The 21,369-nt window shown below is 32.6% G+C and overlaps 1 protein-coding gene across 1 annotated transcript in view; it reads right to left on the reverse strand.

Annotated features, from left to right (window-relative positions):
* The window catches only part of LOC136033342 (WD repeat-containing protein 47-like), a 150,249-nt gene extending 129,829 nt beyond the window's left edge, over positions 1-20,420 (reverse strand). The window contains exon 1 of the mRNA XM_065714141.1: positions 19,514-20,420. The gene's annotated coding sequence lies outside the window, so the exon portion shown is untranslated. The remainder of the gene's footprint in view (positions 1-19,513) is intronic.
* Between the last annotated feature and the right edge of the window lie 949 nt (positions 20,421-21,369).

Raw genomic sequence — 21,369 nt, forward strand, 5'->3', positions numbered from 1 at the left:
CGTGCCTGAGAAAATTTTCCCTTATTTTAGAAAATGGGGGAAAACATCCGCTAAAAGTCATATAATCTAAACGAAAATCACATCATCAGATTCAGCTTGTCAGAGAACCCTATTGTAGAAGTTTCAAGCTCCTATCTAGAAAAAGTGGAATTTTGTATTTTATTAATATATATATTATATATTATTATTTTGTATATTATATATATATATATATATATATATATATATATATATATATATATATATAAATATATATATATATATATATATATATATATATATATATATATATATATATATATATATATATATATATATATTATATATTATATATATATATATATATATATATATATATATATATATATATATATATATATATATATATATGCATGGGACTCAGCATGCAGTTTTTGCATAGAGATGAGAGATTAAGTATGTTATGACTGTTATAATTTTTTTTTTTAATAAACCCGAATGAACTGAACTGAACTGATATATATACACCATCCCAACACCTAGTTGGTGGGGGTGCTTCGCAACCAACCCCCCCAAGCCCCGCCCACGCACGTAAGTCTTTACGCGCCATATTAATTACGCGCTATTGTAGTTGTGTCCCAGTGTCCCACCTGTGAATACTGGTAGATATATATATGTTTTTTTAACTACGTAAAACTTGCGAATATACAACATTCTTCTCTGTCCCATTGTCTGTGCATATACATAGATTGTCAGGTTTACCGACTCTTGAACATGCAACATATAATTGTCGATGGGAAAAACAATCTGTATTCAGGTCTATACCTCATAATTCTAATGATTGCCCTTGAGCTTTTTGATGGTGATTGCTAATCGAACATTCCCTGTGTCCCCGTCGTCATTTATATATACCCCTGTACCCCCGGCGTCCCCGTTGTTCTTGTTTCCTATGTCCCGGTTGTCATTTGTGTCCTGGTGTCCCAGTCTGTAATTTCTCTTTGAGTGTGTCGGTCGTCGTTTATATTCCCTGTGTCCCGGTCGTCATTTTTGTCCCGGTCGTCATTTGTGTTCCGGTGTCCCGGTCTGTAATTTCTCTTTGAGTGTTCTGGTCGTCATTTATATTCCCTGTGTCCCGGTCGTTTTATATATATAGAAGAAGTCCGGGTGTCCCGGTCGTCATTTGTGTCCCGATGAACCGGTCTTTAATTTCGTCAGTCGACAAACATGACGTCAGTTGGTACACAAACATGAAGTCACTCGACAGACACACAGACAACTTATTTATATATATATAGCATGAAATTCCCTGTGACCCGGTCGTCATTTGTGTCCCGGTGCTTTACTGATGGTGATTGCTAATCAAACATTCCTTGTGTCCCGGTCGCTTTCTCTTTGAGTGTCCCGGTCGTCATTTATATTCCCTATGTCCCGGTGTCCCGGTCGTCATTTGTGTCACGAAGTCCCGGTCTGTAATTTCGTCAGTCGACAAACATGACGTCAGTCGACACAGAAACATGACGTCACTCGAAAGACACACATAAAACTTATTTATATATATATATATATATATATATATATATATATATATATATATATATATATATATATATATATCTATATATATAAAAATAAGTTGTCTGTGGATGGATGGATGGATGGATGTGTGGATGGATGTGTCAGGTGACGTCACCTGAAAAAACTGGATTAGGTGACGTCAAAACTGAAAAAACTAAAAAAAGGCAAAAACTACAAAAAAAACTAAAAACTAATAAAAAAAATAAAAAAGCTAAAAAACTAAAAAAACTATAAAGGTAAAAACCAATAAAAAACTAAAAAAAAAACTGAAAAAACTAAAAAAAGGCAAAAACTACAAAAAAAAACTAAAAACTAATAAAAAAAGTAAAAAAGCTAAAAAACTAAAAAAACTAAAAAAACTAAAAAAAGGTAAAAAACTAAAAAAAATAAAAAATAAAAAAAAACTAAAAAAAAGGAAAAAACTGAAAAATAAGCTAAAATAAAGGTAAAAACCAATAAAAAACTAAAAAAAAAAAGGAAAAAACTAATAAATGACGACACTCAAAGAGAAAGCGACCAGGACAAAAAACTAAAAAAAAAGGCAAAAACTACAAAAAAACTAAAAACTAATAAAAAAAATAAAAAAGCTAAAAAACTAAAAAAACTAAAAAAAGGTAAAAAACTAAAAAAACTAAAAACTAAAAAAAAACTAAAAAAGGTAAAAACTAAAAGAACTAAAAAAGAAAAAAATAAATGACGACACTCAAAGAGAAAGCGACCAGGACAAAAGGAATGTTCGATTAGCAATCAACAAAGCACCGGGACACAGGGAGTATAAATGACGACCAGGACACAAGTAAAAAAAAAATTAACAAAACTAAAAAGAAGGTAAAAACTACAAAAAAACTAAAAAGAAAAAAAAACTAAAAACTAATAAAAAAACTAAAAAATCTAAAAATCTAAATAAACTAAAAAAGAAAAAAAAAGGAAAAAAATAAAGGAGAAAAACAAAACTAAAAAACGAATGTATATACAGACCGGTACACCGGGATACAAATGACGACCGGGACACAGGGAATATAAATAACGACCGGGACACAGGGACACAACTACAACGGGGACACCGGGGGAAACAGGGGGATATAAATGACGACCGGGACAAAAAAACTAAAAGAAATAAAAACTAAAAACTAATAAAAAAAACTAAAAAATCTAAAAATCTAAATAAGCTAAAAAAGAAAAAAAAAGGAAAAAAATAAAGGAGAAAAACAAAACTAAAAAACGAATGTATATACAGACCGGGACACCGGGATACAAATGATGACCGGGACCCGGGACACAGGGAATATAAATGACGACCGGGACACAGGGACACAACTACAACGGGGACACCGGGGGAAACAGGGGGATAACCTGACAATCTATTTATATGCAAAGACAATGGGACAGCAAAGAATGTTGTATATTCGCAAGTTTTACGTAGTTAAAACCATATATATATATATATATCTATATTCACAGGTGGGACATAGGGACACAACTACAATGGCGCGTAACTATTATGGCGCGTAACGACTTACGCGCGCGGGGGGGCTTGGGGGGGGCGCGAAGCGCCCCCACCAACTAGGTGTTGGGGTGGCGCGAAGCGCCACCCCAACAGCTAGTATATATATATATATATATATAGATAGATAGATAGATAGATGTCCCGGTGTCCCGGTCTTAATTTGTGTCCCGATGTCACGGTCTGTAATTTAGTCAGTCGACGAAACATGACGTCAGTCGACACACAAAAATGACGTCACTCGACAGACCCAAAGGCAACTTATATATATATATATATATATATATATATATATATATATATATATATATATATATATATATATATATATGTCCAATTGTCGCTGCATATAAATAGATTGTCAGGTTTACTGACCCTCGAACATGCAACGTAAAATTGTCCATGGGAAAAACAATCAGTATTAAGATCTATACCACATTTTTCTAATGATTGACCTTGAGCTTTGTTGATGGTGATTGCAAATGCTAATCGAATTGGGAATTGCAATCTTTTAAATTGAAAAGGCAGATCCGTTGGAATCATGGGAATGCGAGGAATAAGAACAGCCTCACCCTCAAAAGGCCCTGTCAAGATTGTGGCCTCTATTACGTTTTCCATTGTTGTTTTTTTTACGGCGGGTCGTGTGCCATTGCAAAGCTTTGGTAGGTTAATATTTCTTAACAGTATTATTGGTACGCCTATTTTTAGTTGTAGCATGTGTGGTGGCTACCCTGAAAGATCCACGGAATTTAAAAATTCAGATGGATAATTAACCGCCTCATTTGGTTCAAAAACTGTGTCGACTGACTTGTAAAGGACTGCCTGGTCTCGAATCTTGGTTAAAACAATATTGTTGATTTCTTGGACTTCTATATTTTTGGGTGGATGAATCGCTCTTTTACTTAGCCATTTATTATTTTTATAAATTTTATAAACAATATTGTTATAAAAATTGTTATAACAACAATATCATATAACCCCTTATCGACATTTTCATCAGGTATTTCAGCGGAAATCACATCATCAATTTCGTTAGAAGTAATTTTATAATATAGCCAGATTAGTATATGTGTGTGTGGCAATCCTCGTTTTTGCCATTCCACTGAGTACATTCAGCATCGCACTGACCCAGGTTGCTCTTGTGATTCCTCGGAGCGCTTTCTTTTGCTGACTTCTCTTTGAGACACAAGCCAATTTCACGCTGTTGTTGTGATTCCTCGGCACACTTTCTTTTCTTACTTTCTCTATCAGCCGCAAGCCTGTTTTCTTGCTGTTCTTGTGATTCCTCGGCAAGCCTTCTTTTTTCCCTTTCTCTTTTAGCAGCAAGTCTGGTTTCGCGTTGCTCTTGTAGTTCCTCGGCACGCTTTCTGTTCTTACTTTCTCTATTAGCCGCAAGCCTGTTTTCTTGCTGTTCTTGTGATTCCTCTGCACGCTATCTTTTCTTACTTTCTCTATCAGCAGCAAGTTTTTTGGCATACACTCTTTTAGCAGCTTCCTCGGCTGTTGCCATTGTAGATTCGTCAGTCATTTTACAATTAAGCATTTTTCCGTGAACGAATGTCTTAAATACCTTTAATGACGTTATCGTCATAACAAACATGACGACAACTAACTTCATGACGAACTGACATGATGACATGACGTCACTCGACAGACACACAGACAATTTATTTTTATACTAGCTGTTAGCTTTTATACAAGCCCCCCCCCCCCCCGCACACGTAAGTCGATATATTTTTTAACTACGTAAAACTTGCGAATATACAACATTCTTCGCTGTACCATTGTCTGTGCATATAAATAGATTGTCAGCAGCTTCCTCGGCTGTTGCCATTGTAGATTCGTCAGTCATTTTACAATTAAAATTTTTTCCATGAACGAATGTCTTAAATACCTTTAATGACGTTATCGTCATAACAAACATGACGACAACTAACTTCATGACGATATGACATGATGACATGACGTCACTCGACAGACACACAGACAATTTATTTGTATACTAGCTGTTAGCTTTTATACAAGCCCCCCCCCCCCGCACATGTAAGTTGATATATTTTTTTTAACTACGTAAAACTTGCGAATATACAACATTCTTTACTGTATCATTGTCTGTGCATATAAATAGATTGTCAGGTAAAAATAGATTGTCAGGTTAGGGTGTCACGAAGCGCCACCCCAACAGCTAGTCTTCTATATATATATATAAATAAGTTGTCTGTGTGTCTGTGTGTCGAGTGACGTCATGTTTGTGTGTCGACTGACGTCACGTGTGTCGACTGACGAAATTACAGACCGGGACATTGGGACACAAATGACGACCGGGACACCGGGACATCTATATGTAAAAATAAGTTGTTTTTCTGTGGGTCTGTCGACTGACGTCATGTTTGTGTGTTGACTTACGTCATGTGTGTCGACTGAGGAAATTACAGACCTGGAGATCGGGACACAAATGACGACCGAAACACCGGGACATAGGGAATATAAATGACGACCGGGACACTCAAAGAGAAAGCGACCGGGACACAAGGAATGTTCGATTAGCAATCACCATCAACAAAGCACCGAGACACAAATGACGACCGGGACACAGGGAATATAAATAGAAATTACAGACCGCGACACCGGAACACAAATGACGACCGGGACAAAAATTACGACCGGGACACCGGGACACAGGGAATGTAAATGACGATCGCGACACTCAAAGAGAAATTACAGACTGGGACACCGAGACACAAATGATGAGTGGGACACAGGGAAACAGCAATAACGGGGGCGCCGGGGGGCACAGGGAGATATATAAATGACGATGGGGACTCAGGGAATGTTCGATTAGCAATCACCATCAACAAAGCTCAAGGGCAATCATTAGAATAATGAGGTATAGATCTGAATACAGATTGTTTTTCCCATGGACAATTATATGTTGCATGTTCAAGAGTCGGTAAACCTGACAATCTATTTCTAAGCACAGGCAATGGGACAGCCAAGAATGTTGTATATTCGCAAGGTTTACGTAGTTAAATATATATATATATATATATATATATATATATATATATATATATATATATATATATATATATATATATATATATATATATATATATATATTCACAGGTGGGACACAGGGACACAACTACAATGGCGCGTAACGATTTAAAAGCGCAGGGGGGCTTGGGGGGGGGCGCGAAGCACCCCCACCAACTAGGTGTTGGGGTGGCGCGAAGCTCCCCGCCAACAGCTAGTATATATATATATATTATATATATATATATATATATATATATATATATATATATATATATATATATATATATATATATATATATATATATATATATAGATATAAATAAGTTTTTTGTGGGTTATGTCTGTCTGTCTGTCTGTCCGCATATGAAGTCTGAATTATTTCATCATATACCAATTCAAAAACGAAAGTATACAAGCTGATGTAGCTGAGTTGGTAACACGGTATGTTCCAGGTTCTAGGTTCGAGAGGTTCCAGGTTCAAACCTTACAAAAACTACAAAAAAAAACAAAAAAAAATATAAAAAAGCTAAAAAAAGTAAAAAAAGGTAAAAAACTAAAACCTAAAAACGAAAAAAAACTAAAAACTAATAAAAATACCTAAAAAAAAAGGTAAAAAACTACAAAACAAACCAAAAAACTAAAAAAAAGGGTAAAAACTACAAAAAAAACTAAAAAAAAAAAAAGAAAAAAAACTAAGAAATCAAAAAAGGGTAAAAAACCAAAAAAAAGGCACAGGGGGATATATAAATGACGACGGGAACACAGAGAAGGTCCGAGGTTCTAGGTCCGAGAGGTTCCAGGTTCGAATGTTGGCTTTAGCATTAATACAAAAGAAGAAAAAAAACTAAAAAAGAAAAAAAAACTAAAAAAAAGGAAAAAAATGACAATTAAAGGAGAAAAAGAAAACTAAAAAAATAAAAATAAAAAAAATAAAAAAGGGAAAAACTACAAAAAAAACTAAAAAGAAAAAAGAAAAAAAAGACGACCGGGACACTCAAAGAGAAATTACAGACTGGGACACCGGGATACAAATGACGACTGGGACGTGTGTGTCGACTGATGTCATGTTTGTGTGTCGACTGACATCATATTTCTGTGTTGACTGACGTCATGTTTGTCGACTATAAATGACGACTGGGACACAGGGACACAACTACAACGGGGACGCCGGTGGGGGCACAGGGGCATATATAAATGACGATGGAGACACAGGGAATGTTTGATTAGCAATCACCATCAACAAAACTCAAGTGCAATCATTAGAATAATGAGGTATAGATCTGAATACGGATTGTTGTTCCCATGGACAATTATATGCTGCATGTTCAAGAGTCGGTAAACCTGTAGTTGGACACAGGGACAAAACTACAATAGCACGTAACTAATATGGCGCGTAACAACATACGCTCGCGGGGGGGCTTATATATATATATATATATATATATATATATATACTAGCTGTTGGGGTGGCGCTTCGCGCCACCCCAACACCTAGTTGGTGGGGGCGCTTCGCGCCCCCCCCAAGCCCCCCCGCGCGCGTAAGTCGTTACGCGCCATAATAGTTACGCGCCATTGTAGTTGTGTCCCTATGTCCCACCTGTGAATATAGATAGATATATATATATGGTTTTAACTACGTAAAACTTGCGAATATACAACATTCTTTGCTGTCCCATTGTCTTTGCATATAAATAGATTGTCAGGTTTACCGACTCTTGAACATGCAACATATAATGGTCCATGGGAAAACAATCTGTATTCAGATCTATACCTCATGATTCTAATGATTGCCCTTGAGCTTTGTTGATGGTGATTGCTAATCGACCATTCCCTGTCCCGGTGTCCCGGTCGTCATTTACATCCCCCTGTTTCCCCCGGTGTCCCCGTTGTAGTTGTGTCCCTGTGTCCCGGTCGTCATTTATATTCCCTGTGTCCCGGGTCCCGGTCGTCATTTGTATCCCGGTGTCCCGGTCTGTATATACATTCGTTTTTTAGTTTTGTTTTTCTCCTTTATTTTTTTCCTTTTTTTTTCTTTTTTAGCTTATTTAGATTTTTAGATTTTTTAGTTTTTTTATTAGTTTTTAGTTTTTTTTTCTTTTTAGTTTTTTTGTCCCGGTCGTCATTTATATCCCCCTGTTTCCCCCGGTGTCCCCGTTGTAGTTGTGTCCCTGTGTCCCGGTCGTCATTTATATTCCCTGTGTCCCGGTCGTCATTTGTATCCCGGTGTACCGGAGTTGTGTCCCTGTGTCCCGGTCGTCATTTATATTCCCTGTGTCCCGGGTCCCAGTCGTCATTTGTATCCCGGTGTCCCGGTCTGTATATACATTCGTTTTTTAGTTTTGTTTTTCTCCTTTATTTTTTTCCTTTTTTTTTCTTTTTTAGCTTATTTAGATTTTTAGATTTTTTAGTTTTTTTATTAGTTTTTAGTTTTTTTTTCTTTTTAGTTTTTTTGTCCCGGTCGTCATTTATATCCCCCTGTTTCCCCCGGGTCGTCATTTATACTCCCTGTGTCCCGGTGCTTTGTTGATTGCTAATCGAACATTCCTTTTGTCCTGGTCGCTTTCTCTTTGAGTGTCGTCATTTATTTTTTTCTTTTTTAGTTCTTTTAGTTTTTACCTTTTTTAGTTTTTTTTAGTTTTTAGTTTTTTTAGTTTTTTACCTTTTTTTAGTTTTTTTAGTTTTTTTTAGTTTTTTAGCTTTTTTATTTTTTTTATTAGTTTTTAGTTTTTTTGTAGTTTTTGCCTTTTTTTTAGTTTTTTTAGTTTTTTAGCTTTTTTATTAGTTTTTAGTTTTTTTTGTAGTTTTTGCCTTTTTTTAGTTTTTTTAGTTTTTTAGCTTTTTTATTTTTTTTATTAGTTTTTAGTTTTTTTTGTAGTTTTTGCCTTTTTTTCTCTTTGAGTGTCGTCATTTATTAGTTTTTTCCTTTTTTTTTTAGTTTTTTATTGGTTTTTACCTTTATTTTAGCTTATTTTTCAGTTTTTTCCTTTTTTTTAGTTTTTTTTATTTTTTATTTTTTTTAGTTTTTTACCTTTTTTTAGTTTTTTTAGTTTTTTAGCTTTTTTACTTTTTTTATTAGTTTTTATTTTTTTTTGTAGTTTTTGCCTTTTTTTAGTTTTTTCAGTTTTTTTTTTAGTTTTTTATTGGTTTTTACCTTTTTAGTTTTTTTAGTTTTTTAGCTTTTTTATTTTTTTTATTAGTTTTTAGTTTTTTTTGTAGTTTTTGCCTTTTTTTAGTTTTTTCAGTTTTGACGTCACCTGATCCAGTTTTTTCAGGTGACGTCACCTGACACATCCATCCATCCATCCATCCACAGACAACTTATTTTTATATATATAGATATATATATATATATATATATATATATATATCTATATATATAAAATTAAGTTGTCTGTCTGTCAGGTGACGTCATGTTTCTGTTTCGACTGACGTCATGAAGTTAGTTGTCGTCATTTTTGCTATGACGGTGACGTCATTAATGGTATTTAAGACATGCGTTCACGGAAAAATGTTTAATTGTAAAATGACTGAAGAAACTACAATGGCAACAGCCGAGGAAGCTGCTCAAAGAGTCTATGCTAAAAAACTTGCTGCTGATAGAGAAAGTAAGAAAAGAAAGCGTGCCGAGGAATCACAAGAACAGCAAGAAAACAGGCTTGCAGCTGATAGAGAAAGTAAGAAAAGAAAGCGTGCCGAGGAATCACAAGAACAGCAAGAAAACAGGCTTGCGGCTAAAGAACGCAAAACCGCGCAGTTAGATGAAAATCCACCTGGAAAGCGAGAGTCAAAACATATCAAAACTGAAAATGATAGCGATGATGATTGGGTTTGGGATTTTGACTTGGATAAGTTCATCAATGCCTACCAGATTTAAGTTAAAAAACAAAGGTTCGGCGATATGTACTTCATAGTGACGCTGAAAAATAAAGAAGAAAAAAAACTGAAAAAATGTAAGAAACTAAAAAAAACTAAAAAGAAAAAACACTCAAAGATAAATTACAGACCGGGACACAAATGACGACCGACACAGAGGGAATATAAATGAAGACCAGGAACCTCAAAGAAAAATTACAGACTGGGACACCCGGACACAAATCACGACCGGGAATATAAATGACGACCGGGACGCAGTGACACAACTACAACGGGGACGCCGGGGGCACAGGCGGGACATATAATTGACGACTGAGACACAGGGACTGTTTGAATAGAAATTACAGACCGGGACACCGGGACACAAATGACGACCGGGACACTGGGACACAGGGAATATAAATGACGACCGGGACACTCAAAGAGAAAATACAAACTGGGACACCAGGACACAAATGACGACCGGGACACAGGGAATATAAATGCTATTTATATGCACAGACAATGGGACAGCGAAGAATGTTGTATATTCGCATGTTTTACGTAGTTAAAAATATATATTTATATCTATCTCTATTCACAGGTGGGACAAAGGGACACAGCTACAATGGCGCGTAACTAGTATTGCGCGTAACGACTTAACGCGCGCGGGGGAGGGGCTATTTTAGAAACTTTGGGAAGGAACATTCCATTAAATTTGTTGCTAAGCCCCTTTCACTGTGGCGCAATAATAATTATTTGAGAGCAAACAATCCTTCTATAGAGCTTCTGAAAAACCTTCCGACAAGTGGCATGAATTTGCCTCTTTTCCATTCTTTGTCCTATTATTTTCTAATTAATTTTTAATTCTCTTCGTCTAATCCAAAATTTAAATTTTGTTTATTCGTTTAGTGTTTTTTTTTGGAATATTTCAAGGTTCTTGTGCAGTCCTTCGTCAACTTGAGTAGAAATTAATTGTAACAAATGAACTCCAAAATAACGAATAAGACGAAAATTGAAAATGAAACAATTTTTTGTTGTTGAGTTTTTCGTTTCTGAAGTATTTCCGTGCAGATTTCAATTTTTTTTTAAATTAAATAACTAAATTTCGGACAGTTAGCCTCCAATAGTTTTTAAGATACTGCATTGAAAGACTTTTAGTATAAACAAATAATTATATTAAAACGCGGCAAACAAATTCTAGCAACTTTACACTTTAAATTTGTTTTGTTTTTTCCATATTATTTTTTGTTCTTCGTTTTTTTCGTATAACATTGACCTAATGAGCCTGCAAGCAAAATGCAAACTAATTCTGTTTTTTCCACAAAAATCTTTGGTGGGGGAATACAAATCTTTTTAAAAGACAGAAACCATCTCCTGGTTTTCTCCCAAGATGTAAAAGACTCTTCGAAGATGAACAGGCTTCAATTAGGCCATAAAAAAACATGTTTCCCCCCTTGAAAAGCTGAAATCAAGAATGATTGTATTTTAGCTGCGAATGCCAAATCTCCATAAAAGCCTCAGAGGGAATATAATTTATTACATATCGGATTTCAATTTAGCTTTATGGAGAAAGGATTCTGTATCCAAGTTTACCAACAATCAAACCCTTTGAATCCGAAATTTTTCAAATAGAATAAAGTCCTATATGGATGTTATGCACTATGATATCTGTTGAGAATTAAGAACAAAAACAAAAAACACCAAAATATCAGTGAGGGGACGATGAATTGTGGTCAGGAACCAGTATGATTTTTAAAAAGGATCGTGTTTGAGTGGAGAATAAAGTAAGATTTCCCGATCGTTCTATTTGTGTTTTTTTTTTTTTTGTAAGAAAAACTGACACTTTTTACAATCAGTAAACATCAAAAGGTAAATAGTCAACTTCAAAATTAACCTAAATAAGGTAGAATAAAATGACTTATACATGTCAAGGGTTCAAATATACATAACTGTATTTGATTGCAAATCTACTAAATACCCTGGTCAACGTTCATATTGATAGGGTATTATTAACAGTGCATGCATTAATGATTTGGCCCTTATCTAGATATGCATAAGTACACACCATTACCAAATCTATATACACAAAAATGTAATAATTTACGCTGTAAAATTTAAAAATTTAATACACGTTAATACCGTTATAAATGAAAAAAAAGAAAAAAAACTAAAAAAAAGGTAAAAAACCAAAAAAAAAAACTAAAAACAAAGAAACAAAAAAACTGAAAAAGCTAAAAAAGAAAAAAGTATAAAGAAGAAAAAACTAAAAAAAAACTGAAAAAGAAAACAAAAAAACTAAAAAAAACTAAATTAATTAAACCAAATTAATGAGAAACTAAAAAAAGAATAAACAAAAAGAAAAAAGTAAGATAGAAAAACCAAAAAACGAAAGACCAAGAAAGGAGAAAAACTTAAAAATAAAGAAAAAAAAGAAAACTAAAAAAGAGAAAAAAAAAACTAAAAGGTGAAAAATTGAAAAAACTAAAAACTAAAAATGGATAAAAACTAAAAAAACTAAAAAAGAGGAAAAAAACTAAAAAAGAATACAAATTAAAAAAAAGAAGAAACTAAAAAAAAATAAAAAATAAAAACTAAAATAACAGAAAAACTGAATTAAAATCAAAAATCGAAAAAAAGAAAAAAAGAAAAAATAAAAACTATAAAAACTAAAAAATCAAACAACTAAAAAAAGAAAAAAACTAAGAAGAAAATTAAAAAAGAAAAAACTACAAAAGAAAAAGAAAAAATTAAAAACTAAAAAAAGAAAAAAAATTTCTAAAGAAAAAAAATAAGAAAAGAAAAACTAAAAAAAGAAAGAAACTGAAAAAAGGAAAAAAAGTAAACACTAAGCACAATGGTAATCATTTAAAAAACTAAAAAAAAGAAGTTTTAGTTCTTTTTAATTTTCTCTACCACTATATTAATCAAGTATTCAATGATACTTTTTTTTAAATAATAAGCATTCAAAAAAACTGAGGCTCTTCCAATTTTATTAAATTGTTTAAATGTAAAAAATCGGTAATTGCACAAATGTTTCAATATATTTTGACAATGGATTAAAGTAATTCTAAAACCTTAAAACAGAAACCGAAAAGTTTGAGGTTTCTTAGAAATTTTTGACCTTTAGAATGCTAAGTTTCCAAAGAAAATTTGTCCAAGCGTCATTTGTTGTCAAACAGAATTTATCCTAGAATGTTGCCAAAAATTGAACACCTGGACGAAATACTGGAGCAGCGCCAAATCCGGCTTGCAGTTCAAACAGAAAGGGCCAGATTAGGAATTTGCAATTTAGAACAACGAAGGCATGTCGAGGAGCCACGAGAGCAACACGAAACCAGACTGGCAGTTGAAAGAGTCAGTGAAAAAAAGGCGTGTCGAGGAACTACCAGAGCAACGTGAAACCAGACTTGATGCTGAAACAGAAAGTAAAAAAAGATGGCGTGTCGAGGAATCACAAGAACAACGTGAAAACAGGCTTACGGATCAAAGAGATAATGCCAAAAGAAAGTGTGCCGAGGAATCATAAGACCAACGCAAAAACAGGCTTGTGGCACAAAGAGATAATCCCAAAAGAAAGCGTGCCGAGGAATCACAAGAGCAACGTGAAAATTATCGCCTGGCATTCAGGTACAGCCCCAGTTGATGATTATAGCTTGAGTAGATGTGCTCAAATCGGGACTATGTCTAAAATTTGTCCCTATTGCAAGGCCTTGAAAAATAATGGTGAAACAATGGGAATATGTTGTGCCTCAGGAAAGGTTAAACTTCCTCAACTGGCTGCACCAAAAGAGCCATTGAAGACTTTTTGACGTTACAGATTGGGACAACGGGACACAAGGAATATAAATGACGACCTGGACAGTCCAAGAGAAATTACAGACCGGGACACCGGGACACAAATAACGACCGTGACACAGGGAATATATATAGCGACCTGGACACTCAAAGAGAAATTACAGACCAAGACACCGGGACACAAATGACGACCAGGACACAGGGAATATAAATGACGACCGGGACACAGGGACACAACTACAACGGTGACGCCGGAAGGGCAAAGAGGGGATATATAAGTGACAAAGGGGACACAGGGAATATTGGATTAGCAATCACCATCAACAAAGCTCAAGGGCAATCATTAGAAAAAAACGGCATAGATCTGAATACGGATTGTTTTCCCATGGACAATTATATGTTGCATGTTCAAGAGTCGTTAAACCTGACAATCTATTTATATCCACAGGCAATGGGACAGCCAAGAATGTTGTATATTCGCAAGGTTTACGTAGTTAAATATATATATATATATATATATATATATATATATATATATATATATATATATATATATATATATATATCTATATATATAAAAATAAGTTGTCTGTCTGTGGATGTGTGGATGGATGTGTGGATGGATGTGTCAGGTGACGTCACCTGAAAAAACTGGATTAGGTGACGTCAAAACTGAAAAAACTAAAAAAAGGCAAAAACTACAAAAAAAACTAAAAACTAATAAAAAAAATAAAAAAGCTAAAAAACTAAAAAAACTATAAAGGTAAAAACCAATAAAAAACTAAAAAAAAAACTGAAAAAACTAAAAAAAGGCAAAAACTACAAAAAAAAACTAAAAACTAATAAAAAAAGTAAAAAAGCTAAAAAACTAAAAAAACTAAAAAAACTAAAAAAAGGTAAAAAACTAAAAAAAATAAAAAATAAAAAAAAACTAAAAAAAAGGAAAAAACTGAAAAATAAGCTAAAATAAAGGTAAAAACCAATAAAAAACTAAAAAAAAAAAGGAAAAAACTAATAAATGACGACACTCAAAGAGAAAGCGACCAGGACAAAAAACTAAAAAAAAAGGCAAAAACTACAAAAAAACTAAAAACTAATAAAAAAAATAAAAAAGCTAAAAAACTAAAAAAACTAAAAAAAGGTAAAAAACTAAAAAAACTAAAAACTAAAAAAAAACTAAAAAAGGTAAAAACTAAAAGAACTAAAAAAGAAAAAAATAAATGACGACACTCAAAGAGAAAGCGACCAGGACAAAAGGAATGTTCGATTAGCAATCAACAAAGCACCGGGACACAGGGAGTATAAATGACGACCAGGACACAAGTAAAAAAAAAAATTAACAAAACTAAAAAGAAGGTAAAAACTACAAAAAAACTAAAAAGAAAAAAAAACTAAAAACTAATAAAAAAACTAAAAAATCTAAAAATCTAAATAAACTAAAAAAGAAAAAAAAAGGAAAAAAATAAAGGAGAAAAACAAAACTAAAAAACGAATGTATATACAGACCGGTACACCGGGATACAAATGACGACCGGGACACAGGGAATATAAATAACGACCGGGACACAGGGACACAACTACAACGGGGACACCGGGGGAAACAGGGGGGATATAAATGACGACCGGGACAAAAAAACTAAAAAGAAATAAAAACTAAAAACTAATAAAAAAAACTAAAAAATCTAAAAATCTAAATAAGCTAAAAAAGAAAAAAAAAGGAAAAAAATAAAGGAGAAAAACAAAACTAAAAAACGAATGTATATACAGACCGGGACACCGGGATACAAATGATGACCGGGACCCGGGACACAGGGAATATAAATGACGACCGGGACACAGGGACACAACTACAACGGGGACACCGGGGGAAACAGGGGGATAACCTGACAATCTATTTATATGCAAAGACAATGGGACAGCAAAGAATGTTGTATATTCGCAAGTTTTACGTAGTTAAAACCATATATATATATATATATCTATATTCACAGGTGGGACATAGGGACACAACTACAATGGCGCGTAACTATTATGGCGCGTAACGACTTACGCGCGCGGGGGGGCTTGGGGGGGGCGCGAAGCGCCCCCACCAACTAGGTGTTGGGGTGGCGCGAAGCGCCACCCCAACAGCTAGTATATATATATATTCACAGGTGGGACATAGGGACACAACTACAATGGCGCGTAACTAATATGGCGCGTAACGACTTACGCGCGCGGGGGGGCTTGGGGGGGGCGCGAAGCGCCCCCACCAACTAGGTGTTGGGGTGGCGCGAAGCGCCACCCCAACAGCTAGTATATATATATATATATATATATATACATATAAATATATATATATATATATATATATATATATATATATATATATATATATATTCACAGGTGGGACATAGGGACACAACTACAATGGCGCGTAACAAATATGGCGCGTAACAAATTACGCGTGAGGGCGGGGGGCTTGGAGAGGGGGTGAAGCGCCCTCACTAACTAGGTGTTGGTGTGGCGCGAAGCGCCACACCAACAGCTAGTAGTATATAAATATTTGTCATTTTGCTTGCCTGTAACCTAGCGATTTGCAGAGCCCGAAATATGAGGTATTGAGGAAAACAAGTTGGTATGAACTTGAGATAAAAAATTGAGCTATTGAAAACTATTTTTTATTTGTGTAGATGACTCAGTTTCAAGGACTGTGTCTTATTCCGATCTTTCTAAGTGGTAGCCTTCTCTTCAAGATAAAGAGCTGAACAGTCGACAAACCTCCATGTTTCATATAGTTTTATGTATACTTTTAAAATAGATTAAACCATTTTTAAAACTGAGACACCTGGCATTTCAAGACCGAAGGAACGGGGCAAAAAAGAAAAAAAAAAACTCTGGATAATATTAAAAGTCAATATCGTTATTACAGACAATGCTGCATATTGCCTTGGAACTAATATACAGCTAAATATCTTTCAATACGAATCTGTCTTATTTTAAAAGTCAACATTCGTAGTATACACTTGTTGTCGTAAGTAGTCTATATCTAAATAGGATCTTGATCCTATGATTGATCAAGGATCTTGATACTGTTTGCTAGAAGGAATGGAACATTTGGCACCATAACATCGCTTTTTAGCGGGTTAAAGAGTACTATCTTAGACTTGTTCTGATTAATCTCAAGATTTAGCTCCGCGCACTCTTTAGTGAAGTCACTGAAAAAATTCGAACTGCATTGTGGCGTCACAACTCTGTTTTTTCACTAAATATTTCAGGATAAATGACAGATCGACCACGAACTTGAAGCGGTCGTCATAGTCAGCTATGAGGAAGTTAGTTACAGAAAAGAATACAATAGCTGCAAGCTTAGTGCCTTCAGAGGCTCTATAGGTGGATATGGACCATTCGGGATTACTATCACCTTCATAGAGAGCAAACATAAGCTGCTTCCTCTGAATGAGAAAGTCCAACACAAGCGTAAGAGTCTTTTTCTTATGGAGAAATCTGGGGAAGGTAAACAGGAAGGGTGTGCGAAAGCACAGGATAGTTGGCCCCCAACCCACCATTGCCCTTCCTGGCTGAAGGGCCAAGAAATAGAGATCAGCACCACCGGTAGGGACTGTAAAGTCTAATGCGGTATCCTTTACTTTTTTTACTTTCGGAAGTCTATGGCACCAAGGTCGACAAAACTGTGACCCTTTTCGACCCACGTGAGGAGACTATCGTACATCCGCACTAGGTACACTGAGGTATTACAGTTTTTCAGTCCGCCATATTGTCTCTGGTTGATAGATTCCTTGATTTTATCAAGTAAGGCCCTCATGATAAAGGTCTCGGCCACTTTTGCCAGGCATAGTGTTAGAAAAATAGGTCTAAGTTCGTCACAGCTCTTAGGGTTAGTAACCTTCGGAATTACTCTAACGTAAACTTTCTTCCAAACAGCTGGAAAAATCCCTATACGAAAGCAAAGGTTTATCATCACTGAGAGTGGTTTCGCAATGAAAGGGGCATATTCTCGAATCAGTTTGGGTGGAAGTTCGTCTGAATAAGCTGAACAGTTAATTTCACCTTCATCAGGGTCTTATAGGTTGTCATCTCATCAGAGACAAAATCACCTTCATCTGCGCAGGAGTCAGGTATTTCAGGCTTCTGAGATTGTGTGGGAGGAGGAATTTTTTGTAACAGTCTATCTTTTGACATTAATTAACACTTGAAAAAATCTTCTTTACGTACCTAGCATTTTAAAGCTCAACAATTTCTAATAAACCTCAAAATTTTGGGTTTCTATTTTAAAGTTTTCGAATTACTTTAATCCATTGTCAAAATATATTGAAATATTTGTGCAATTACCAGTTTTTAACATTTTAAACAATTTAATAAAATTGGAATAGACTAAATTTTTTTGAATACTTATTATTCAAAAATAGTATTATTAAATACTTGATTAAGAAAGAGTGGTAAAGAAAATGAAAAAGAACGGAAACCTCTTTTTTGTTTTTTTTTAAATGATTGCCATTGTGCTTAGTTTTTTCTGTTTTTCCTTTTTATTTTTTCTTTTTTTCAGTTTTTTCGTTTTTTCGTTTTTCTTTTTTTTATTTTTCTTTTTTTTCTTTTTTAGTTTTTTAATTTTTTGTTTTGTTTTTTTTTAGTTTTTTTTTTTTCTTGATTATTCTTTAGTTTTTGTATTTTTTATTTTTTATTCTTCTTTTTATTTAATTTTTTTTGTTTCTTAGTTTTATTTTGTTTTTTCTTTTTAGTTTTTTCTTTTTTTAGTTTTTTGATCTTTTAGTCTTTTTTAGTTTTTCTTTTTTCTTTGTTTTCTTAGATTTTTGATGTTTTTCAGTTTTTCTGTTATTTTAGTTTTTCTTTTTATTGTTTTCAGTTTTTTCTTTTTTAATTTGTATTCTTTTTTAGTTTTTTCCTCTTTTTTTAGTTTTTTATTTTTCTAGTGTTTTTAGTTTTGATCTTTTTTCTTTTTAGTTTTTAATTTTTAAAGTTTTTTATTTTTTCCCTCTTTTTTAGTCTTCTTTTTCTTCTTTATTTTTAAGTTTTTCTCCTTTTTAGGTTTTATTTTTTTATTTTTTATTTTTTGGTTTTCTTTTTTCTTTTTTTTACTTTTTAAGCTTTTTCAGTTTTTTGTTTTTTTCTTTCGTTTTTTTTAGTTTTTACATTTTTTATTTTTTTTTGTTTTTTGTTTTTTTGTTTTTTGTTTTTTTTTTGTTTTATCTTTTTTAATTTTTTTTTTTTTAGTTTTTTAGCTTTATTAGTTTTTTTAGCTTTTTCTTTTTAGTTTTTTACCTTTTTTTAATTTTTTACTTTTTTCTTTAAGTTTTCTCTTTATTTAGTTTTTTCTTTTTCTTTTTTTTTCTTTTAGTTTCTTAGCTTCTTTTATTTTTATACATGTTTTCTCTTTTTTTTTAGTTTTTTATTTTTTTAGCTTTTAAACTTTTTAGTTTTTTTAAGTTTTTTTTCTTATTAGTTTCTTACCATTTTTTGTTATATTTTTTCTTTTTAGGTTTTTTCCTTTTTTATTTTTCTTTTTTATTTTTTTTTTATTTCTAGTTTTTTTAGTTTTCTACTTTTTTTCTTCTTTTTATTTTTCACAAGTCATATGCAAACCCTCAAACGAAAAATACATACAGCTTATTGTGATATATAGATAGTGTTTCGAACATACAGCTTATTTTCATATATATAGAGATAAATATATAGATACATATGTTATAGTATTATATGTACAGTCTTAAATTATCCTTGTTAAATAACAACAAAAATATTAAATACCTTGCGATGGTGTACTGGACGATTCCGCAGCTTCAAAGTGAAGGTTCGTAGGTTCGATCCTACGCGTCGCAAGGATCTGAAATGGTTGAATTTTTTATATGGAATAGATAAATTTGATAAAATGGAATAGACTAAATTTTTTTGAATACTTATTATTCAAAAATAGTATTATTAAATACTTGATTAAAAGAGTGGTAAAGAAAATGAAAAAGAACGGAAACCTCTTTTTTGTTTTGTTTTTAAATGATCGCCATTGTGCTTAGTTTTTTCTGCTTAGTTTTTTTCAGTTTTTTCTTTTTTTCGTTTTTCTTTTTTTATTTTTATTTTTTTCTTTTTTAATTTTTGCATTTTTGTTTTGTTTTTTTTAGTTTTTTATTTTTTCTTTATTATTCTTTAGTTTTTGTATTTTTTATTTTTTATTCTTCTTTTTATTTATTTTTTTTTGTTTCTTAGTTTTTTTTGTTTTCTTTTTATTTTTTTATTTTTTTAGTTTTTTGATCTTTTAGTCCTTTTTAGTTTTTCTTTTTTCTTTTTTTTCTTAGATTTTTGATGTTTTTCAGTTTTTCTGTTATTTTAGTTTTTCTTTTTATTGTTTTCAGTTTTTTCTTTTTTAATTTGTATTCATTTTTAGTTTTTTCCTCTTTTTTTAGTTTTTTATTCTTCTAGTTTTTTTAGTTTTGATCCTTTTTTTCTTTTTAGTTTTTATTTTTAAAGTTTTTTATTTTTTCCTCTTTTTTAGTCTTCTTTTTCTTCTTTATTTTTAAGTTTTTCTCCTTTTTAGGTTTTATTTTTTTATTTTTTATTTTTTGGTTTTCTTTTTTCTTTTTTTCTTTTTAAGCTTTTTCAGTTTTTTGTTTTTTTCTTTAGTTTTTTTTTAGTTTTTACATTTTTTATTTTTTTTTGTTTTTGTTTTTTTTTTTTTTTTTTTTTTTTTTATCTTTTTTAATTTTTTTTATTTTTTTAGTTTTTTAGCTTTATTAGTTTTTTTAGCTTTTTCTTTTTAGTTTTTTACCTTTTTTTAATTTTTTTACTTTTTTCTTTAGGTTTTCTCTTTATTTAGTTTTTTCTTTTTAATTTTATTTTCTTTTAGTTTCTTAGCTTTTTTTATTTTTATACATGTTTTCTCTTTTTTTAGGTTTTTTATTTTTTTAGCTTTTAAACAGGGTCCCTTCTACCATTCTCAGGCGAGAATCATAAATTTTTACAATTGTACTTAATCAGTGATTGAAATTCTGAATTGAATGCACGTTGCGAAATTTCTCCCAACGTTGAAAGGACAATCGTTTCCCAATTGCAACATCTTTTCCACGAAAATAATATTTTAGTGCGTCTGTTCAAAACAATCATCGTTTTGATGCCTACTGATACGCATAAAATTGTTACTTTCGCTGACAAAACTCCTCCTGGCCAACATGTGCGTAGATACAATGCTCCGACTATCCACGAAGTGGCAATCATTATGGTAGAATATCAGTTTTTTTCAGTGCAATGCATTATTATTCCTATAGACTAATGATTCGGCAGGATGAAGAGAATTATATTTTAAAATGCCGTCAATTGTTTCACCAATATGTCGTTGATATGTATGCAAAAATTGAATCAGAATGTTTGCTATATATCCGCCTGAATCAGACCAAGCTCCGCTCTTAACAATACATTCATTTGCGAGATGCAGTTGTAAATGACGGTAATACCACAAACGTTGGAAGATTAACGATTTTACCTTCGTCATATGCTAGCAGTCCCCGTCATATGCATGAATATGCTCAAGATGCTATTGCGTATTTTCGTCTCTATGGTCTTCCAGATTTATTTATTAGATTTACATGTAATTAATCTTGGGACGAGATACAGTA

This window comes from Artemia franciscana, chromosome 1 (assembly GCF_032884065.1).
Source record: "Artemia franciscana chromosome 1, ASM3288406v1, whole genome shotgun sequence".
Lineage (NCBI taxonomy): Eukaryota > Metazoa > Arthropoda > Branchiopoda > Anostraca > Artemiidae > Artemia > Artemia franciscana.